This window comes from Macaca mulatta, chromosome 11, assembly GCF_049350105.2.
Source record: "Macaca mulatta isolate MMU2019108-1 chromosome 11, T2T-MMU8v2.0, whole genome shotgun sequence".
Taxonomy (NCBI): domain Eukaryota; kingdom Metazoa; phylum Chordata; class Mammalia; order Primates; family Cercopithecidae; genus Macaca; species Macaca mulatta.
In genome coordinates, this window is record NC_133416.1 from 76101732 (window position 1) to 76122336 (window position 20605).

The 20605-nt window shown below is 40.9% G+C and overlaps 1 long non-coding RNA gene across 1 annotated transcript; it reads left to right on the forward strand.

The window, feature by feature from the left end:
* Positions 1–4342: 4342 nt before the first annotated feature.
* On the forward strand, positions 4343–12996 carry LOC144332955 (uncharacterized). The gene is made up of 2 exons (XR_013401227.1): positions 4343–4901; positions 10738–12996. It is a non-coding gene; the product is annotated as an uncharacterized LOC144332955 (long non-coding RNA).
* Positions 12997–20605: the final 7609 nt, after the last annotated feature.

Consider the following 20605-nt stretch of genomic DNA (forward strand, 5'->3'; position numbering starts at 1 on the left):
TGTTGCCTCCTCAAAGAGTCCCTCACTGACAGAGGTGGATTTATGGTGAAACCAATGAGGCTTACATTTCAGAGCCCCTCACTTGCAGGGGTCCTTTGTAAGTTCTGGGAGGGACCCTAGTGATCTATTCATATGTATGTGTGTTTTTGTAAATGTTGCGAAAGTAAAATATTTTAACCACTATCAGTTAAAACTTAAGGCTACTTTTTCTTTTTATTCCAATTTTCTCTACCTCATGCCTCTCTTCCATTGGCATTGGAGGACCTGGCAAAGGGGAAGTTGATTTAGGGGTTCATTGAATTGAGGGGAAGTATGTAAGTGTTTTGCAGTCACTTCCTTGTGTGGTACCCTGGTACAGCAATGATTTCCTGAAATACTCATCACTCACTGCCGACTACCTATTATCGTCACAGGAAGGTATCTCAGTATGAAAATGTCCTACAACATTCAGCACCAGAAGACAAGGATAGTATGGGAGGAGAGTGAGTTTGTTTTATTTTCTTTTTCTTTTATTTTTATTTGTTTATTTATTTTTGAGACAGAGTTTTGCTCTTGTCGCCCAGGCTGGAGTGCAATGGCACACTCTCAGCTCACTGCAACCTCTGCCTCCAGGGTTCAAGCGATTCTCCTGCCTCAGCCTCCCAAGTAGCTGGGGTTACAGGTGCCCACCACCACACCTAGCTAATTTTTTTGTATTTTTAGTACAGTTGGGTTTTCACCATGTCGGCCAGGCTGATCTCAAACTCCTGAACTCAGATGATCCACCGGCCTCGGCCTCCCAAAGTGTTGGGATTACAGGCATGAGCCACCACCCCTGGCCAATTTTTTTTTTTAAGTGACAGGATCTCACTATGTTGTCCAGAATGGCCTCAAACTCCTGGGCTCAAGGGATCCTCCCACCTCAGCCTCCTTAATAACTGGGATTACAGGTGTGAGCCACTGTGCCTGGCAAAAGTGAGTTTGAAATGTGTGGAGTCAGAAGCTATCTGTGGGGCATCTTTTCAAAGCTTATAGCTCATATATGAAAGAAGCTTAATTGAGGCTTTCCCAATCTTGATAATAATCCTCAAAATTCACATAATTTTACCAAATAACAAGTCGTGAAGCTCAAAAACTTTTTAAAAGTATTAACAATAAATGGTTTACGACTTTAAGGAAAAGATTAAAATGTCTTTCTAGTCTCTTACTAAAAAGCAAATACTAAGCCATTATCACATAAGGAGGTAATCAAAATATATATGGTCGAATAATGCAGGAAAAGGTATTGTAGAGGTCTGTCAGGAAGTTTAATTAACTTTAATTCAATATTAATTTTTTTTTCTGGATTTTGTGATGCTTATTTGTTAGCTTTTATTTGTAATTCTTTGTCTTCTCATTTTGAATAAATTTTCACGTTTGTACTAGCTTTGTATTCATGATTTCGTAGTCTTTTACTTTAAAAAGGTCCCTCCAAATTCTAAGTCTCAAAATCTATAAAATCTGAATCCACCCGTTTCATGGTCACGCAGTCTAAAGCAACGGTACAGTCTCTCTGCTGTCGCTGAATTTCCACCTCTCCTAGCAGTTCCCACTACCTGACTTTCCCCTTCTGAAGAGATGTAGCCCATGTTGCTGATGCTCTGCGCATGCCCCATGACCAGCCCATGTGCCCTACTCCTGTGCACGCAGCAGCTAACGCCTTATACCCATGGCCTTCTTCTAAGAAACGCTTTTGCCTAAGGAGCCTCTTTACCTGGGAGGCTACTGCAACACCCTGGGGTGGCCGGTGACTGACAGAGATGGGTACAAAAGCTCCCCCCTCTTGCCTTCAAGGACAACTCTGAAGGTGAAATTTGTACTTCAGGGCCCTGAGGGATCAGGCCCAGGCTAAATTTTTCTACAGCACCCCTCTACTTGGCTTCTTCCCTTTCCCCATCCTGATCTCCTCACCCTTTACAGGTTTTCCTGAGGAGAACATCCTCATAAATGACATGCACCCAAATCCCCATCCCAGTCCCTGACAGTTTATCTGCTTACTGTCTGTCCCCACTTCTCAAGAGGAAATAAACTAAGAGAGCAGCGACCTGACCTGGCTCCCTCACTGCTCTGTTCCTATTGCCTGGAGCTTGGCATGAAGTAACTACAACATGTGATGAGATGAATAAACGTTGAATGAGGATATGAATTCCAGTGGCTTTGCGTGTCTTTCCCCTAATTCTCGTGACAACCGAGAGGTAGATACCGCTTCTTTTCATATTACAAGGTAACAGCCCTAGGCAGTGCTCCGGCAGCCGCTGAGCCCTGTTGTCCTCTGTTGGCACCATCACCTGACCTCCAGGGAAAGGGTCCAGCATTTCCCTGCATCGTCCTGATGCAGGTGTGGGTGTGGATCCCTCCCTGATCCAATGCAGGACAGGCTGTACTGATGATGAAAGGACACGTGGCACAGAGCATAATTCAGACACACATGAGTCAGGACCCAGCCCGAGGCCCTTTCCTTGGCACATTCCCAGGCTCTCTCGCAGGTAATCTCCCAGGGACAAGGAAAGCCACCCTCCACCAACAGAAATGCTTCCGGCAATTGCATGACACTGAAGCTGCCAAGCATTGGCCAGATCTAGAGCAAAGAAAATATTCCTCCTACCACTACCAGGTAAGCTCCTTTCAGAGTCTCTGTTCTCTACTCTCAAACTGACCTCTTCCCAATGACAAGGGCTCATTCCCTTCAGCAGACACTCCCATCATCATGGGACCAATAGGATAACCTCATAATATCTGGCAGTATATTTCCAGAGTTTATGCTATTCGCTCTTAAGTAACTCTCTCTACCCCAACAAGTAATCTATGAGTGCCTACCCCAAGCTCTGGGCAGAGTTTTTCAGTTTCTTCTCAGGGAAGTCATATAAAATTTTGTAGTGTGCTTTCATCAGTGACCGTCTTCTTACAGAGGAGTAAACCAAAATGCATGCATTGAATATTTTATAGCTTGGGTGTGAGAATAAGATGAGCCCACATGAGACAATTATCAGTACAAAATTAAATTGTAAATAAGACAGGGAGTTAGAATCTACCTAGAAGTCTAGAGAGCTTTTGTTGGAGCTTCCAAAAGGAGAGGGTGAGATCAGCTTTTGTTAGCTGGAGTTCGTGGGAAATCACAGACATGATGCATTTCCTTTTGGCACTGGTTCATTTGGCAGGGACACGTCACCTAAGGTGATGAGGATGAGCTCAGGGGGCTGGCTCTCCACCAGCCTCTGCAATGGATGGAAGTGGGGGAGCTACTTGGCTTCCCCCTGTTGTTGCATTTTCTCTTCCTCAGCATCTGATTCTCTTTCCGGTTTTCCCCCTTCCTATCCTTCCCTCTTTCTCCCCTCCACTTTCCGTTCATCTGACCCCTCTTTTCTTCCCTTTTCCTTTTGAATTTAAGGTTTGGTCAGTTTGAGACATACACTTTACTTGTGAGGCACAGCAATTTGTGGAGGAGAAAGGGATCCTAAGTGAAACAGACCTGGATGCCAGCTCAGATTTGTGCCTTACAGGCAAGTTATATAACCTCTCATAGCTCTGTGCCATCCATAGAAGTGAGGACACAAAGCTTTCTCAAGTTATTTGAAGGAGGAAACAAGATGATTTGTAAAGTGCCTGGCACGTAGAAGGCTCTCAGTGGACGTTTATTTTGCCCTACTTCCTTCCTCCTTATTTGTTTTTGTAGTACTACGCACATATTAAAAAGTAGTCATTAAATGGATGCTTATTAAATGAGTATTTGGAGTTCAATTAGTAAACTGTCAAATACTTAGAATGATTAAGATTGGGAGGGATTTAATAATTATTATTATAATACTTTGGGCTAGGCACTGGGATTAGAGAAGTCCTTGTCATATAATATCTGACATGACTCTCCCCAAATGCATAAGGTAGGCATTATTTTTATTACCCAAGATGTAGTCTTTATTACTCAGGGTCGACATTTCATTTTACAGATTAAGAAGCTGAGGCTTAGAGGGGGGTCAAGTAATTTACATGAGGTCACAGAATGGAATCTTGACACCAGAACCAAAGCCTTCAACTGCTAGGTTAGACTGCAGAGTCATTTAATATTTTTGATCTCCTGCAGCCCATAAGGAAGGTAGAGCCCAGCATTTGGAGCATCATTTTTTTCCTGACTGCAAAGTGAAGCATTCTTCTTAAAGACAGTATAAGTAATGTGGAGTTATGCAAAACTGAAAGATTTGAGACAGTCATATTATTCTCACAGGAAAGGATTAAGGGGTGGGGGGATGTGGAAAATTAGGAGTATGGGAGGAAAATGTATTAAGCGACATGTTCTAGGGCAGCCCAGAGCTGGTGGATAATAGAAAAGTCTAATGGGGAATCTTATTAGGTTGTTTCCTGTTTAAAATTTATTAAATCAGTTTAGCCCAAAGCTGCCTCCTTACATATATTAAGTTCAGCCTAAGGGTATCTCTGTACATCATGAACTATAACAAGTGGAAGTATAAATAGACCATAGTCTACACTTGTGCCAATCATCAAGGTTTGACCAATCAGATGTAGCTAATTGAACCGTATTCAAATAAGGCAAACAACAAACTGTAACCAATCCAGCTATTTCTGTAGCTCACTTCTTTTTTCTGTACGTCACTTTCCTTTTTCTGTCCATAAATCTTCTTCCCCTATGTGGCTGTGCTGGAGTCTCTGAGCCTATTCTGGCTCAGGAGGCTGCCCAATTTGCAAATTGTTCTTTGCTCAATTAAACCCCTTTAAATTTAATTCAGCTGAAGTTTTTCTTTTATCAGATGGTGTCAGAGGTGGGATCCAAAGTAGAGTTTCTAACATCCCCTAGGAGCACTGAGTGACCAAGTGAGGAACTCTCTGGACCCATTGTGTCCATTGATCTCTTGGAGCAGCTGGGGATTGTGGTAAGTTCTCTCTCAGATTCCAAAGTTCCACGGATTTGTGTTTTTAGCTCTCTGAGTTTCTTTGAGCAAGCTTCTGATCCAAACTGGATTTGGAAGTTGTGACAAGAAACTGGACTGGGTCCAGTAATTAACTGGTTTGGATTCAGCTAGAGGCTTCTTGCATCTGACTGGGTCAGAAAGAAACCAGTAGTAAATGACAATATTGCAGGGGGGTGTAAAATTTGGCTTTTAGAAATTCATGGGGATTTTCTTGTTCTACTCCTTTGGTTCATTTTTCTTGTGCACTTAGGTAGGAAAAAAATCACTGGTTAGGTTGATCAAGGGAACCTGAAAGCAAAGCCAATATTTGAGGTAACAATGAGATCCTTAATTTCTGAAGAACTGAGTTCCTTCTGGCTTATACGTGCACAAGTGTTAGGCCCTATAAGCAACAAAGTCTTAAAGAAATGGCAAAATCTTACTAAAGATAAATTACAGTGGAACTTTCCAAATGAACAACACTGCACTGAAGTGTGTTAGAAAATGAGGGCTTCCAAATTAGTCTCATCTAAGGATGTGTATTGATATGCAGAAGTTTGTAAAAATATTTCAGTATTTTTATTTGAAGGCTTTATAAAAGGCAAATTAAAAGCTTAAATGACTAATTGATTAAAAAAATTAAATCTGCTAACCTTTTGGCTTAGTTACTATTCTAATCCAAAGGAAGTAACTGCAGCACCAGTTGGCTGACTTTGACTAAGTAGTGGAGTACATTTTACCTGTGCTGGGTTAGAGGATTGAGTTAGAGGCCCTCCCCTCAGTAAAGTCCCTCTTGGTTAAGAATGGATTTGGCACTATGGGCTGTTAACTGTTATTCTCTTTGGATTAATCTGTCTTGCACTATTTGCTGATGACAGTGGGTGACAGAATTAGGTGTGTACAGGATCATGGGACCTGGGGAAACTTTTTCTCCCCAAAGGGGGAAACTTGAGGGCTGATGGGATTGCTGGAAAATATCCCTTTTCAACTGACATGTGGCCATCTGAACTTTTGATTCAGCGTCGCTACAGTGGTTGGGTCTTACTCTGGCCTCTCTGAGTGGCTTGCCTTCTTTACCCTGCTGCAAGCAATGCTTTTGTCCCTTTCCTTTCCTCTCTCTCTGTGCAAAGTGGTTGTAGGAATGGTAAAAAATTACTATCTCTTGTGAAGTTTTAATTAATGTGGAAAGAATTCATGAGGCTGATCTTAAGCTGTAGCAAATCTGGTGTACTTTGTGCTATGAATTTGTCTTTCTGCATCGTTCAGTCATAAAAAGAGGTACCATAAAATGGAATGCAGGCCTAGGCCCCATAAGCTTGCTGCTCAAGCCAACCCAGCAAACTGGTCAGTTATAAACTTTGCTGCAGGTCCCTGAAACAAACAACAACAACAACAAACTGGATGAGGTTTCCCTCTTGTCTTGTTTCATGCTCTTGTGAGCTTGAACTTGTAACCACAGGGTGGTACTTTCTCTTGGCCTCTGCCATCCAGGAAACAGGAATTTGGGCGTTCATGTGATAGTTAGTTCTAAAAATTATTGTGAACATTTAAAAGCCATTGTAGCTCAAAATTGACTGCTCTAGGCTCCTTCTGGGAAGAAACAACAGAAACTGCCCAATGTTGTAGCTTCATGGTGAAGGCTTTGTCTCTTCTCAATGGCAGCCAGGATTCAATTCCTGGCTTAGGGGATGAGTCCTTTCTGGTTTGATATCTAAGTGGCTATTGCTATTTATTGATTCTCTTCCTCTCCTTTTGACTTCCCATCTTGAATTCTTCTTTCTCTGAGCACCTGGGAGGTTACCTTTGGTAAAGTTCAAAAGCCAGAAATATTTGCTATTTGTTCCAGCTAGAATCCGGTTAAAAAAATATTTGGTTAAAAGTCAGCGTAGGCCAGGTGCAGTGGCCTACGCCTGTAATCCCAGTACTTTGGGAGGCCGAGGAGGGCAGATCACTTGAGGTCAGGAGTATAAGAGCAGCCTGGCCAAAATGGCGAAACCCCATCTCTACTAAAAATACAAAAAAAAATTATCCAGGCATGGTGCTGTGCGCCCGTAATCCCAGCTACTTAGGAGGCTGAGGCAAGAGAATCGCTTGAACCTGGGAGGCAGAGGTTGAGGAGAGCCAAGATTGCACTGCTGTACTCCAGCCTGGGTGACAGAGTGAGACTCTGTCCCCAAAAAAGCAAAACAAAACAAAACACTCAGTTAAAAGTGGATATTCAAGCCCTAGGTATAGTTAAAAGGCATTTATGGTTTTTTTCTCTTTTTGGATCTTTTTTTTTTTTTTTTTCTTTTCAGGCAACTGAATTGTTTTTCTCCATTTTTTTCTTCTTGCCACTCTTGATGCATACATGAGAGGACCTAAGATAACTTCTAACAGTCTAGGACTCCTTGGGAAAAACAGAGGAGGTGCCACAGACCCCGTTTTGGGAAAAACCTCTGTTTTCCTCATGAAACCCCAGGAATTAGAAGCAGATAGATCTCTCTCAAAATCTAAGGCTAAGTATACTTTTAGGGATGGCAAATGGCAGTTGGGGAAACACTCAGCTCTTTGCACATTGGATCAGAGAAGCATGATCTTGGCCACCTGGAAAGTATGGAAATGTCCACCCCCTACCAAGGATAAGACTCCCATTGGGGTGTGCTAATCACAGAATGGGCTGATCAGCTTTGGGTGGCTTTGCAATGAAATGCACAGTCAAAGGATACAGGATCCGGTATAAAATTGGGATCCTGTATTTTTGGAGATCTGTTTTGTCTTCCAGCTGTGCTTACTTATTAGGACCTAGAAACTGAAAGTTTTCTTAGCCCTGTTCCTCCAAGGACTCCATCCTGAATCCAGTAATCCAGTTAAGAAACTTAAAAACTGGCAAATGAAACATCTTACAACTACTGGATCTTCTGTGTTTCTATGTGTTTATATGTGTTCTGTGTGTGACATTTGTGTATAAAAGAGCTCTGATTAACTGGTTTAAAAATAATAAACACTTAAATCAAAAATTTTGTAAGAAAAATTAAAACTGTAATGCCTTTTAGTTCATGTGACTTTAGTAAGCTTTGAGAAATAAATAAAGACATTTGGTCTAAGTTAGGCAGGTCACATATTAGATTCACTAAATAACCTCCTAGGTTTGGGTGCAGTAGCATGATCTCGGCTCACTGCAACCTCCACCTCCCAGGTTCAAGCAATTCTCCTGCTTCAGCTTCCTGAGTAGCTGGGATTACAGGTACCCGCCACTACGCCTAGCTACATTTTTGTATTTTTAGTAGACATAGGGTTTCACCTTGTTGGCCAGGCTGGTCTCAAACTCCCGACCTCAAGCAATTCACCCGCCTTGGCCTCCTAAAGTGTTGGGATTACAGGCGTGAGCCACTGCACCCGGCCTAGATTTGCTAAATACTTTAAGGTAATAAACTGCTTCTTGGACTTTTGAAAATTTTTCAACTTACCTGCTTTGGGGCCTGCTTTAGATTTGAAGTAAGTTCTAAGGACATGTGGAGTTAGCCAAGCCCCCTGGCTATGCTAAAAAGAGTCAGACTTTATCTATACTTCTGTTTGGTGTCCTAGGCTTCACACCTCGTACGTAATTAAAATCACCTACTTACCAGGGTTTTTCACCAAAAATAAAAATTGCTAAGAGTTAACATTGTAACATGTAACTGAGACCACTGAAAAAACCGTTTTACATGTAAGGTGTGTGAGGAAAGTGAAATACGCTTTTAGCAAAAGATTATAAGAAGGAGCAGGAAGGTAAATTTTTGTCTAGTTTAGAGGCTTAAAGGATTGTTTTAAATTAGGATAAAGCTGAAGGTTTGAGCAAGTTGTGGAAGATTTATGAAAAATTAATCTTGTAAAAAAAATTATTGGCCAGGCACAGTGGCTCATGCCTGTAATCCCAGCACTTTGGGAGGCCAAGGCAGGCAGATCACGAGGTCAGGAGATCGAGACCATCCTGGCTAACATGGTGAAACCACATCTCTACTAAAAATACAAAAAATTAGCCGGGCATGATGGCAGGCTGAGGCAGGAGAATGGTGTGAACCTGGGAGGTGGAGCTTGCAGTGAGCCGAGATCACGCCACTGCACTCCAGCCTGAAGACAGAGCGAGACTCCATCTCAAAAAAAAAGAAAAAAAGAAAGAAAATTCTGTGTGTGAACATATTGGCTACTTTTAAAGGGTTATTACTTGTTTTTTCTGTAAGTTGGACATTGAAATAAAGACACAACAGGGTTTTCTTAGAGCACTGATCTACTCTTTAACAAATATTTGTAAAGTGTTATAAAAGATTTATGAGAATCTCACCTTATGATCAAGCTAAGATTGGATAAATTTGCCTATATAATTTATTAAAGATTGGGGTTGACATTAATAGTATGCTAATGCAAGGGTGAAATTTGGCTTTCTCTTTTGAACAAGATTTTCGCATGATATTGAAGGATAATCAAATATTTTTGTTTGCCTTTTGAATAAGCTACAGGAAAAAGAAGAAAAACAAAAGAGACAGATTGTTTGGAAAACTAAGTCTTAGTTAGTAAAGGTTTCTGCCTTTTTAAAATTTTTGAGTCATCATTTTGGCTAAATGAATGACTTATGGTGACCAGGAATTCTATCTCATAATATCAAGTGTTTTAAACCTTTAACATATTTGACAGGCTTCCCGAAATCAAATTTCAGCTTCAAAATGGTCTTTTCTGACCTCTAACTTTGGGATACTACAGAGGGCCCCTGAAGCATCCAAAAGAGAGGTAAACAAGACTATTTAACATGTTAAGTTACATGGGAAGCATTGTCAAAATTAAAAACAAGTTTCAACCTTCTTCAGGTTACATTTTAGTGAATGTTATTAATATATGTTCCAAAATTGTATGGGATTTCTAAAATTCTAATATGTTTGAATATATGCTATCAATCATAAGTATGGTTATGATGTTAAATTATTGTAGACGATGGAAATAACCAAATATGCTTGTCAATTGTGTCTTTTAACTATGACTACTTAAAGTCATTTCCACAGTTAATTGCTTAATGCTGATGCAGTTTCTGAAAACTTCACAAGCATGCAAAATCCTAGAATATGGCATATTTTAGGAGATTCATGAAAGAATGGAAAGGACTCTGAAAATTACTCTTGAATACAGGTTTCTGATAACTTTAGAATCATATCATCTGGACTAGGTAAGAATTCTTGGAGCTTTAATGAAAAGAGTGACTGGTTTACAAAACTGCTAACCCAAGTAGAACAAAAATTAATTGAATACCAAGAAAATACTTGGCCAGATTTTCATGCTAAATCAGCTGATACTGAAATTGTTTAGATATACAATTTGAATGAACTCCATGGTCTAAGTCAAATTAGCTATGATAACCCATTAGTTTTCAGTGCTGTGCACCTAAGTTGGAGAAACAACTGGTATCCAAGAGGACATATGTCCAGTGTTAAGCATGGAATCACAGAGAACCAGGACAGCTGCCTCGTCCTTCCTGAGTTCTCAAAGCTTTTGTTATTAAAAGTTCTGCATTCCATGACTCATCATGGGAAAGATACAATGATCCAAATTAAATATATATTGGTGTGGTGACTTCTAAATTACTAAAATAGTTTATGACCAGTGTTTGGTTTGTCAAACCCATATTACTGGGAAGACAATCAAAGCTTCAGGTACATTCAGCTACCTGATGGGCCATTTAAACATTTATAGAGGAATTTCATTCAACTGTCATTTTCAATGCATGTTTTCTGGTTTTATAAAAGGTCTCCCATGCAAGAGGGCTGATGTTATAACAATACGTTATTATACCACAGTATTTTTTCACTAGGTAAAGAAAACTTTTTATGGTTTACTGACTGAGGACAATCAACCCCTTCACAATCCAGAACCTGAAGACTGGATCTTCTGGGAACATCAGAGAAAGCCTGCCCTTGCCATCCGCACTGCAGCAAAACTTCAGGACCTTGAACCTCATGTTCATAATCTCACAACTAAGAAGGATCCCTCCACACTCTTGGAACTGTATACCCACTGGAACCCTTTAGATAAAGTTAACCAGGGAAGTTCCTCCCCAGAAGAAGATGGCATCCTTGATGTGAGCAGCTTTTCCCAAGATCACAAATCACAACTTCTCTACTATCATGAGACTCTTATCTTTAGATATTTTTTCCTTAGTTATGACTCTGTGGACAATAGAAGTGAAAGAGGGGTCTGTTGTGTGCACTCACGGGATATACTTTCATTTGTAAAGGATTTTGCAGCCAGCCTTATACATGGATAACCTCATACCTTGAGAGATGAAATATTAAGGCCCAATGTAGATGAAAAGCTAATGGTACCTGTGTTGCCTCATAATCAGTCAGAAATAGAACATTGGTTCACTCCTCTTAATCCATACCATGAGTTAAAGAGAACATTGCCTGAAGGCCTTCAATCTTCTAGAAGGGTATCATTTGTTAGGCCCCTTTTCCATGGTTTGGAATAAAAGAGGCAATGATTAGAAATGTATCCCTCATGGTAGGCTCTATAGCAGATTCTACTCTAAAGGCTATGGTTACACAACAGACTTTAAATTATCTTGTGAAAGTTACGCTGAATAACAGAATTGCTCCAGATTATTTAGTGGCTAAATGGAAAAGTATTTGTGCAGCTGCTGGCACTTCAGTGGTCTATGAAAACATACATCAAATGTAGATTATAGAGATTCAGTTGTAGGGGATTAAAGAAGAGACTACTTAGTTAAGTGAGTCAATTCTTTATCTAGCTCATTCTTTGATGTATTTAATTTTAGGTGGTTTGGTTTATGTGGACCCTGGGTAAGAAGCACACTCCAGACATTTGGTATGATCCTCCTGATAGTCATAATAGTAGTCTCCCTGGTGTGCTGTATTCCCTCAATACAGCACAAATTTTAAATGTTTGCATGAAGCCATCTCAAGAATGTCAAATGGTCTCTCTTTAACTGGAATGACAAGAGCTGAAAGGAGTAAGTGAACATGAGGGCACCATAACCTATGAATAACATGCTGAGACCAGAAACCCAAAATTGTGGGTGCCGCTGAGGCTCTACGTTTTGATCACGCTCTTACCTAAGTAAGAACCTGATCAAAAAGGGGGAATTTTTTAAAGCAAAATTACGGGAGGCCATTGTTTTGAGAGCTTGTTTGGAGCTTCTAGCAGAAGGAAATGTGGGGTGGGACCCCCTACACAGAGTCCCTATTGGGGCACCGCCTAGTGGAGCTGTGACAAGAGGACCACTGTCCTCCAGACCCCAGAATGGTAGATCCACTGATGGCTTGCACTGTGTGCCTGGAAAAGCACAGACACGCAACACCAGTCCATGAAAGCAGTTGGGAGGGAGACTGTACCCTTCAGAGCCACAGGGGCAAAGCTGCTCAAGACCATGGGAACCCAACTCTTACATCAGGGGGACTTGGATGTGAGACATGGAGTCAAAGGAGATCATTTTGGAGCTTTAAGATTTGATTGCCCTGCTGGATTTCAGACTTGCATGAGGCCTGTAGCCCCTTTGTTTTGGCCAATTTCTCCCAGTTGGAATGGCTGTATTTACCCAATGCCTATACCCCCACTGTATTTAAAAAGCAGCTAACTTGCTTTTGATTTTACAGGCTCATAGGCAGAAGCCTTGTCTCAGATGAGATGTTGGACTGTGGACTTTTGAGTTAATGCTGAAATGAGTTAAGACTTCGGGGGATTATTGGGAAGGCATGATTAGTCCTGAAATGTGAGGACATGAGATTTAGGAGGGGTTAGGGGTGGAATGATATGGTTTGGCTATGTTCCCACCCAAATCTCATCTTGAATTCCCATGTGTTGTGGGAGGGACCTGGTGGGAGGTAATGGAATCATGGGGGCAGGTCCTTCCTGTGCTATTCTTGTGATAGCAAATAAGTCTCATGAGATCTGATGGTATTATAAGGGGGAGTTTCCCTGCATAAGCTCTCTGTTTGCCTGCTGCCATCCATGTAAGGTGTGACTTGCTCCTCCTTGTCTTCTGCCATGATTGTGAGGCTTCCCCAGCCACACGGAACTGTGAGTTCTCCATTAAATGTCTTTCCTTTGTAAATTGCCCAGTCTCGGGTATGTCTTTATCAGCAGCATGAAAACAGACTAATACCAAGGCCAAATAAGTACATTTACAATGGTGATAGTGACATCAGTGACTAAAGCTTTGGTCAACCTTTCAAAATTGAAAAGATGATCAAAAGGGGAGAACTGTTAAATTAAGTTTAGCCTAAAGCTGCCTCCTGACATATTTAAGTTCAGCCTAAAGGTTTCTCTGTACATCATAAACTATAACAAGTGGAGGTGTAAACAGACTGTAGCCTACACTTGTGCCAATCACTGAGTTTTGGTCAATCAAATGTAGCCAACTGTTCAAACCATGTTCAAATAAGGTAAATGCTGAGTTGTAACCAATCCAGCTGTTTCCGCCTCTCACATCTGTTTTCTTTGCATCACTTCCCTTTTTCTGTCCATAAATCTTCTTCCCCCAAGTAGCTGTGCAGGAGTCTCTGAGCCTATTCTGGCTTAGGAGGCTGCCCAATTAACAAATCATTCATTGCTCAATTAAACTCTTTTAAATTTAATTCAGCTGAAGTTTTTCTTTTATCAAATGTGATATAAGCCATCTTTTTGTCTTCCACAAAATATCTGATAAGATTGACATTGTTCTCTGAAGCTTTATGAACAGTCTTTGCTTGGCGCAGATGTGATGTAGGCTGAACCCTGTTTTCAAAGCTAGAGGAGATGGCTCCCAAGGACCCATCACACCTGGGCTACGGATAAATGAAATCCAGGTCATCTTTTTCTGCTTGCCTCCCTTCCCCCACCATTATTTATTCTCCTTTTCTTCTACATGCACAGCCTTGTTTTCTAAGCTCGTAACCTTAGTCATTATACTTCTGCTCCAAAATACTTTATTAGGCCCTATAGGGGATCTAGATGTGGATATGATAGGGTTCCTCTGGAGTTCACAAGAACCTCATATATCATTTAAATGAAGCAGAGTTGGATATGAGGTTCTACTATGTAAAATAATCCTTAAGGATATCAGCATTTTGGTCATTGCAATACCACCAAATTGGTGTTGGATTATAACTGTGTCCAATCAGTTCCTGATTAACTGTTTTCTAATAAACAGATCACAAGTGAAACCTTTAAAATATAAGTTGGTAAAATCCTAACAATGTGCTCTCTCATCTTACATAGAAACTGCTAATAGATCAGACTGTATATTGCTGCCAGCAATATGAAATTGAAACTGCCTTTGCAAAATTATGACTGAGACTGTGAAAGAGATCTAACCTAACCGACTCCATCTTGCTTCTTACCTTTAAGCTGTCCTTGTCCCTTCCTGGGTGTAGGCTGAACTAACTTTGGGAGGAGCTTAATTTATAGTTTAAAACAAAGACGATAACAGCCCTTTTCCAAAACAAACCCCCTTCTTGCCTGGGGACTAGACTGCCTTTGTAGGACTAACAAATTAGCCACAAGATTAGAAATTATGGTTTAGGAGTCATGCAGCTGAAGACTACAAGATTCTGACCCTCCCTAACCTACTCCCAAGATCAGTGCTTGAGATATTTTGCAGACCCTGCACTTGATGGATCAGCTGGCATCACCCATACATCGATAAACTGGCTCATCTGATCTTGTGGCCCTCAACCAGGAACTGACTCAGTTCAAAAGGACAGCTTCGACTTCCCACAATTTCATCTCCAACCCAACCAATCAGCACTCTCAATTCACTGACCTTCCCCCTCCCACCAAATTATCCTTAAAATCTTTGTTCCTTGAATGCTCCGGGAGACTGATCTGAGTAATAATAAAACTCCAGTTTCCCACACAGCCTGTTCTGCATGAATTACTCTTTCTCTATTGCAATTCCCTTGTCTTGATAAATCAGCTCTGTCTAGGCATTGGGCAAGATGAACCCACTGGGTGGTTACAAAATAATGGCCAGAGCAATGCTTTTGGACCATGTTTAAAATGCCAATAATTTAAACATGAATTTTGCATGCCTGGAAAATTTAGTACGGCTTCTTAAACTTTAATGTACATGCAAATAATTTGGAGAACTTGTTAAAATGCTTATTCTGATTCAGCGAGTCTGGGATACAGCCCAAGATTCTGCATTTTTAATAAGCTCTCAGGTGATGCCAATGCTGGAGCTTCATGGACCACACTTTTGAGTAATAAAGGTTTAGTGGATGGCGACAGTTTCCTCTCTTGCATTTTCTGCAGTTATGAAGAAGGGGAAGGGCAGATCCTGCAGGTATGAGTTCCTGAATTGACATTTCCTATCTTTAGAGTCCAGGAAAATTGTATTGCATTTACTTTCTAAATATTTGCTTTTCTGATCCCAAGATTGTTTTTCATGTACCTGTTTAGGCCACACTTTTGGCCATCCTAGGACTCACACAATGATATTAAAATAAAGTTGTTTGTTTGTTTTGGGTGAACCATGATTCTAATATAGCAAACTCAAAGGAGCCAGAAGACATGAGGGTTGACTCACCAATCATGATGGTGCTGTCACACTGTTTATCAGTATGATAAGCCAGACAGCTATTGCAGGAAGCTGTCAGTTCACCAAGTCCAAGTTTGAGAAGGGTATTTTTCACTTGAGATTTAAAGAAGGCAGAAATAACATGCTGGGCCAAAAACTGTGTCAGAAGATGGACTGGAATAATTTCTTTCAAGAAGCACAGTGGCCATACTATCTTATAGTTCTTTATTGATTTACCATTACAGAGCACCTTCATCTGAGTTATATCACTTAATCTTCATGAAAACCCTAGGAGGCAGCCTTAGAAAAAAAAAACAGATAAAGAAACAAGGGCCAAGAGATAGCGATTTGTTCAAAACCACTTGCTAGAGTAGAGCTAGGACTAGAACAGAGGTCATCAGCCTAGTCATCTTCTTAAGACAACATTGGTAACTATATCACATAGATGTTTCTGTTATGCCTTCTCAAGCAGGCATCAGTAATTGATCCCAGAATTCCTTTTCACTTGAGCCCTTAGCTTCACAATCCTCCCAACTTTATGTCCCAGAAAGCTAAAAAGCCATTGCCAAAGAAGTGGTCATGGTGTGGGATAAGAAACCTAGTTTCCTCCTGGCAACACTAACTTTAATTATCCACAAGGACGAATTACAAAGAGATTCACCTTTCTTGGGTATCTGTATGAGGATAAGCATTCGTTTTTCAGGTTTGGTTAAGGATTATACATGTGGGGGCAGAGAATGACTCTGGAGGTCCTTTTCAACCCTGGAATTCCAGAAAGTTAACCTCATAGTTTCCCCATGGCATTGCCCTGATGTTACAGTGAGAAGCTATACAGGCTGAGGCAGGCTGAATTCTAAGATGAGTCCCAAGATTCCTACCCACTGATGTTCACCCCATGTAACATCCTCCTCTTGGATTTGGTTGAGACTTCTGATCTACTTCTGGTCAATAGAATATGGCAAAGGTGAAGGGATTTTTGAAGATATAATCAGGGCCCCAAATCAGTGTGTTTTGAGTTAATCAAAAGGGAGATTATCCTGGATGGAACTGGTTTAATCAGGTACTGGACTCTCTCTTAGGTCAGAGACTCTCTGCTGTTGGCTTTGGAGAAGTACACTGCCATGTTGTGAGAGAAAGGAGAAGACTGCCTGGCAGTCTTCAAGTGACCGTTGGAGTTGAGAGTAGCCCCTGGCCACAGCCAGTGAGAAAAGGAGCTCAGTCCTATGACCACAAGGAAATGAGTTCTACCTGCAATCTTTGGAAACAAATCTTTCCCAGTTGAGCCCCCCAGATGAAAATGTAGCCTGGCTGACACCTTGCTAGCAGTCTTGGGAGACCCTAAGTAGAGGACCCAGTTAAGCCATGTCCAGCCTCTTAACCCACAGAAACTGTGGAGTAGTAAAAGTGTGTTGTTTTAAGCTGCTAAATTTGTGATAACTTTTTATGCAGTGACAGAAAACTAAGTCACATGCCTTTTATTACATCTTGCTTAAATTTTAACCTTGCCTCTGTTTCTCAACTGTGGATCTATTTACCTACTCAAAATATAAGGTGGGCTGAGCACGGTGGCTCATGCCTGTAATCCCAGCACTTTGGGAGGACAAGGTGAGTGGATCACTTGAGGTCAGGAGTTCGAGACCAGCCTGGCCAACATGGTGGAACCCTGTTTCTACTAAAAATACAAAAATTAGCCAGGTGTGATGGTACATGCCTATGATCCCTGTTACTCCAGAGGCTGAGGCAGGAGAATCACTTGAATCTAGGAGGTGGAGGTTGCAGTGAGCTGAAGTTGCACCATAGCACTCCAGCCTGGACAATAGAGTGAGAGTCTGTCTCAAAATAATAATAATAATAATAAAGGTAAAGCTCATGTAGACTTAATTTTTTCTGAACTTGACAACAGGACCATCAAGGTGGCAGAATCCTTTCCTGGAACAAAGGGAAGACTTCCTGTCACCTCATTTCTACATATCCCCACATTTCTGAATGCTATTGTAGCCAAACTGACAGCTGACCACGAAATCAGTACAAAACACCGAACAATCCTTACACATTACCATGATTTTCCAACTTTTACCAAAAACCACTAAGGCAAAAATGCCATTTAATGGTATGCATTCTGGGCAGTCCTGCTTGAAATTCCTATTGGAGTAGCAATTAAACCTGACTTAATATCTTGGTAATTAAAACTAAATTCTAAATTTTCTTTAACAGGACTTCCTAGCACAATGGGGCTGAGGGAATCCATCCATTTACTTAATCATTTAATGTTGACTACGAGGCCATGCACAGTCCCGGGCAGCAGGAATACAATGGTGATTAAGACAGGATACTTGCCCTTAAGTTGCTACAGGAAAAGACAGGCAGGTAAACTGATAATCAAATACAAATGAATAGGCCTATGTTAGAATCAATACAAATGAAAAGGGCTATGTGAGAATCAGGACACTGGAAGAAAAACTTGTCTCCAAAGATCACTATACTGAAATGCACTGTTTACGTTTGTCTGCTAAGCAGCTGTGAAGGCAGCTGCCTCTTCTTGCTATTACTATTCTTTACATTCCAGATGGTTAGCAGTATCTGCATATCATAGATACTCAATACTGTATTGGAACTAAGACAACATTAATTAAGATCATATCATTTTATATCTCACCTAAAAGAAAAAAAATGCTGCTAATTAAACCTTGGCATACCAGAGTTCCTAAACAGATTCTGGTTTCAGAAACGTTAAAATGTAGAGGGAAATGCTTACCTTAGAATTGATTTATAGTATGTAATCACTGAACTCTCTTACTGAATTTCTAGGGGGAGTAAGGAAGGAACAAATAGAGATGTCAGAGTGGATACCAGAAATAAAATGTATGCTGTCGGCATGTCATCTAGCAATGCACACTGCTGACTCAAACCAGATTATCAAAAGAGTGACCTCCCAAGTTCTCACTGTAAGATAGACAAAGCCATGTGAGATATCTTTAAACAGCTCTAAATGTTGTAAGGTCCTAAAGCTATGAAAGAATGCAAGATCTCATAAAGTTTAACATTTTTTAGTTATTAGATAGAGAATACATTCACTTACCATCTTAGAATCTCATCTAGTTCAGAGGCCGTTAAAGTTAAACAAGTAGCCGAGCACGGTGGCTCATGCCTGTAATCGCAGCACTTTGGGAGGCCAAGGCAGGAGGATCACTTGAGCCTAGGAGTTCAAGATCAGCCTGGGCCACACAGTGAGACCTCATCTCTACAAAAAGTCAAAAAATTAGTTGGGTATGGTGGTGCACACCTGTGGTTCCAGCTACTCAGGAGGCTGGGATGAGAAGATGGCTTGGACTGGGGAGGTTGAGGAGGCAGTAAGCCATGATTGTGTCACTGCCCTCCAGCATGGGTGACAGAGCAAGACCTGTCTCAAAAAAAGATTAAAAGATAAAAAAATAAAGTTAAGCAAGCAAATAAAAAGCATCTACTATCAAATTGGGTTAGTTTGTGTCACCTAAAAAAATCATATGTTGAAGTCCTAAACCCTTGTACCTCAGAATGGATAAGATCATTACAGATGTAATTAGTTAAGATGAGGTCATATTGGAGCAAGGTGGGTCCCTACTCCAAAATACCTGTTGTCCTTATAAAAGGGGAATATTTAGACAGAGACGTTAACAGAGGAAGAACACCACGTGAACATAAAGGCAGAGATCAGGGTGATGCATCTATCCACCAAGGAATGCCAAAGATGGCCAGCAAAGCAGCAAACCACCAGAAGCTAGGAGAGAGGCATGGAACAGTTTATCTCTCACAGCCCCCAAAAGGAACCAAATTGACTAAGAGCTTGATCTTGGACTTCTAGTCTCCAGAGCTGTGAGACAATACATTTCTGTTGTGTAAGCCACCCAGACTGTGGTATTGGTTATTGCAGCCCTAGCAAATGAATACATCCACATATCTGCAGAGCTAAAGAAAGACCATATCCAATCACATGGCCAGCCTGGGTGGGTGCTGCAGACTTCTGTGAAAAGGCAGAATCCAGTAGCCTCAGTCAGGAAACCAAAACCCTTTCAATATTTCAGAACCCATCATACGGTATCTATAAAAAGACAGTCTGACAAGGGAGAAGATCTCATGTCTGACCGAAATTTTTGATCATTAGAAACCTCTAATAATGAGGGTGGTAATTGCCATCCTTAGCAGATAGGCAACCTTAGTTGACCAGGATGGTAGCACTTTTCCCAGTTTTTTCATCCTGGGAAGATGAAGAATTAGGTATACAATGGTATATATAAGAGAATCAAAACCAAGATTAGTATCTTTCTTAATTAGTGGACTTTATTTTTGTTGATTGATTTATTTATTTGAGATGGAGTCTCACTCTGTTGCCCAGGCTGGAGGGCAGTGGCACCATCTTGGTTCACTGCAACTTCCACCTCCTGGTTCAAGCGATTCTCCTGCTTCAGCCTCCCTGTAGCTGGGATTACAGGTACATGCCGCCACGCCCAGCTAATTTTTGTATTTTTAGTAGAGACGGGGTTTCATCATGCTGACCAGGCTGATTTGGAACTCCTGACCTCAAGTGATCTGCCTGCCTCAGCCTCCCAAAGTGCTGGGATTACAGGCTTGAGTCACCACACCCAGCTAATATCAGTATGTTTTATATGAAGTAAGAGTCAGTATATATTTGATGTGTGCCAGGTACCCTTTGTCCTCTCATAAAACTTACTACCATCCAAGCTGAAGAGGCACAGGGCTCACGTTGACCCATAAAAGCAGATTGTTACATTTTCAAAAATTTTGCAAGCTGTTATTAAACACTGTTCCAGTCCTTACAACTACACAAAAATCATAGCTAGCATTGTTGAAAACAGCATGGCTGAAGCTGAAAGAGGTTTCAATTTAGGGACTAGAATTCGTACAAGGGTGAGAAATAGTTTAATAGCAGATGACATCAGATCAAATGGCAATACTTTTATGGAGAAAAGAGTTAGCAGATTGGGATGCAACTCCATTTGTCAAATCACGGTTGAACGGCAGCCACAGTTGCAGTCACAGATACAAGAGTTTGGCAAAAATCAACAAAGTCATTCTGTGAGATTCAACTGACCACATGGAATTTACAATAAAGGGTATTGTCTAGTTGATTATTACTTGGAAGTTGTGTGCTACATATATTTACTAA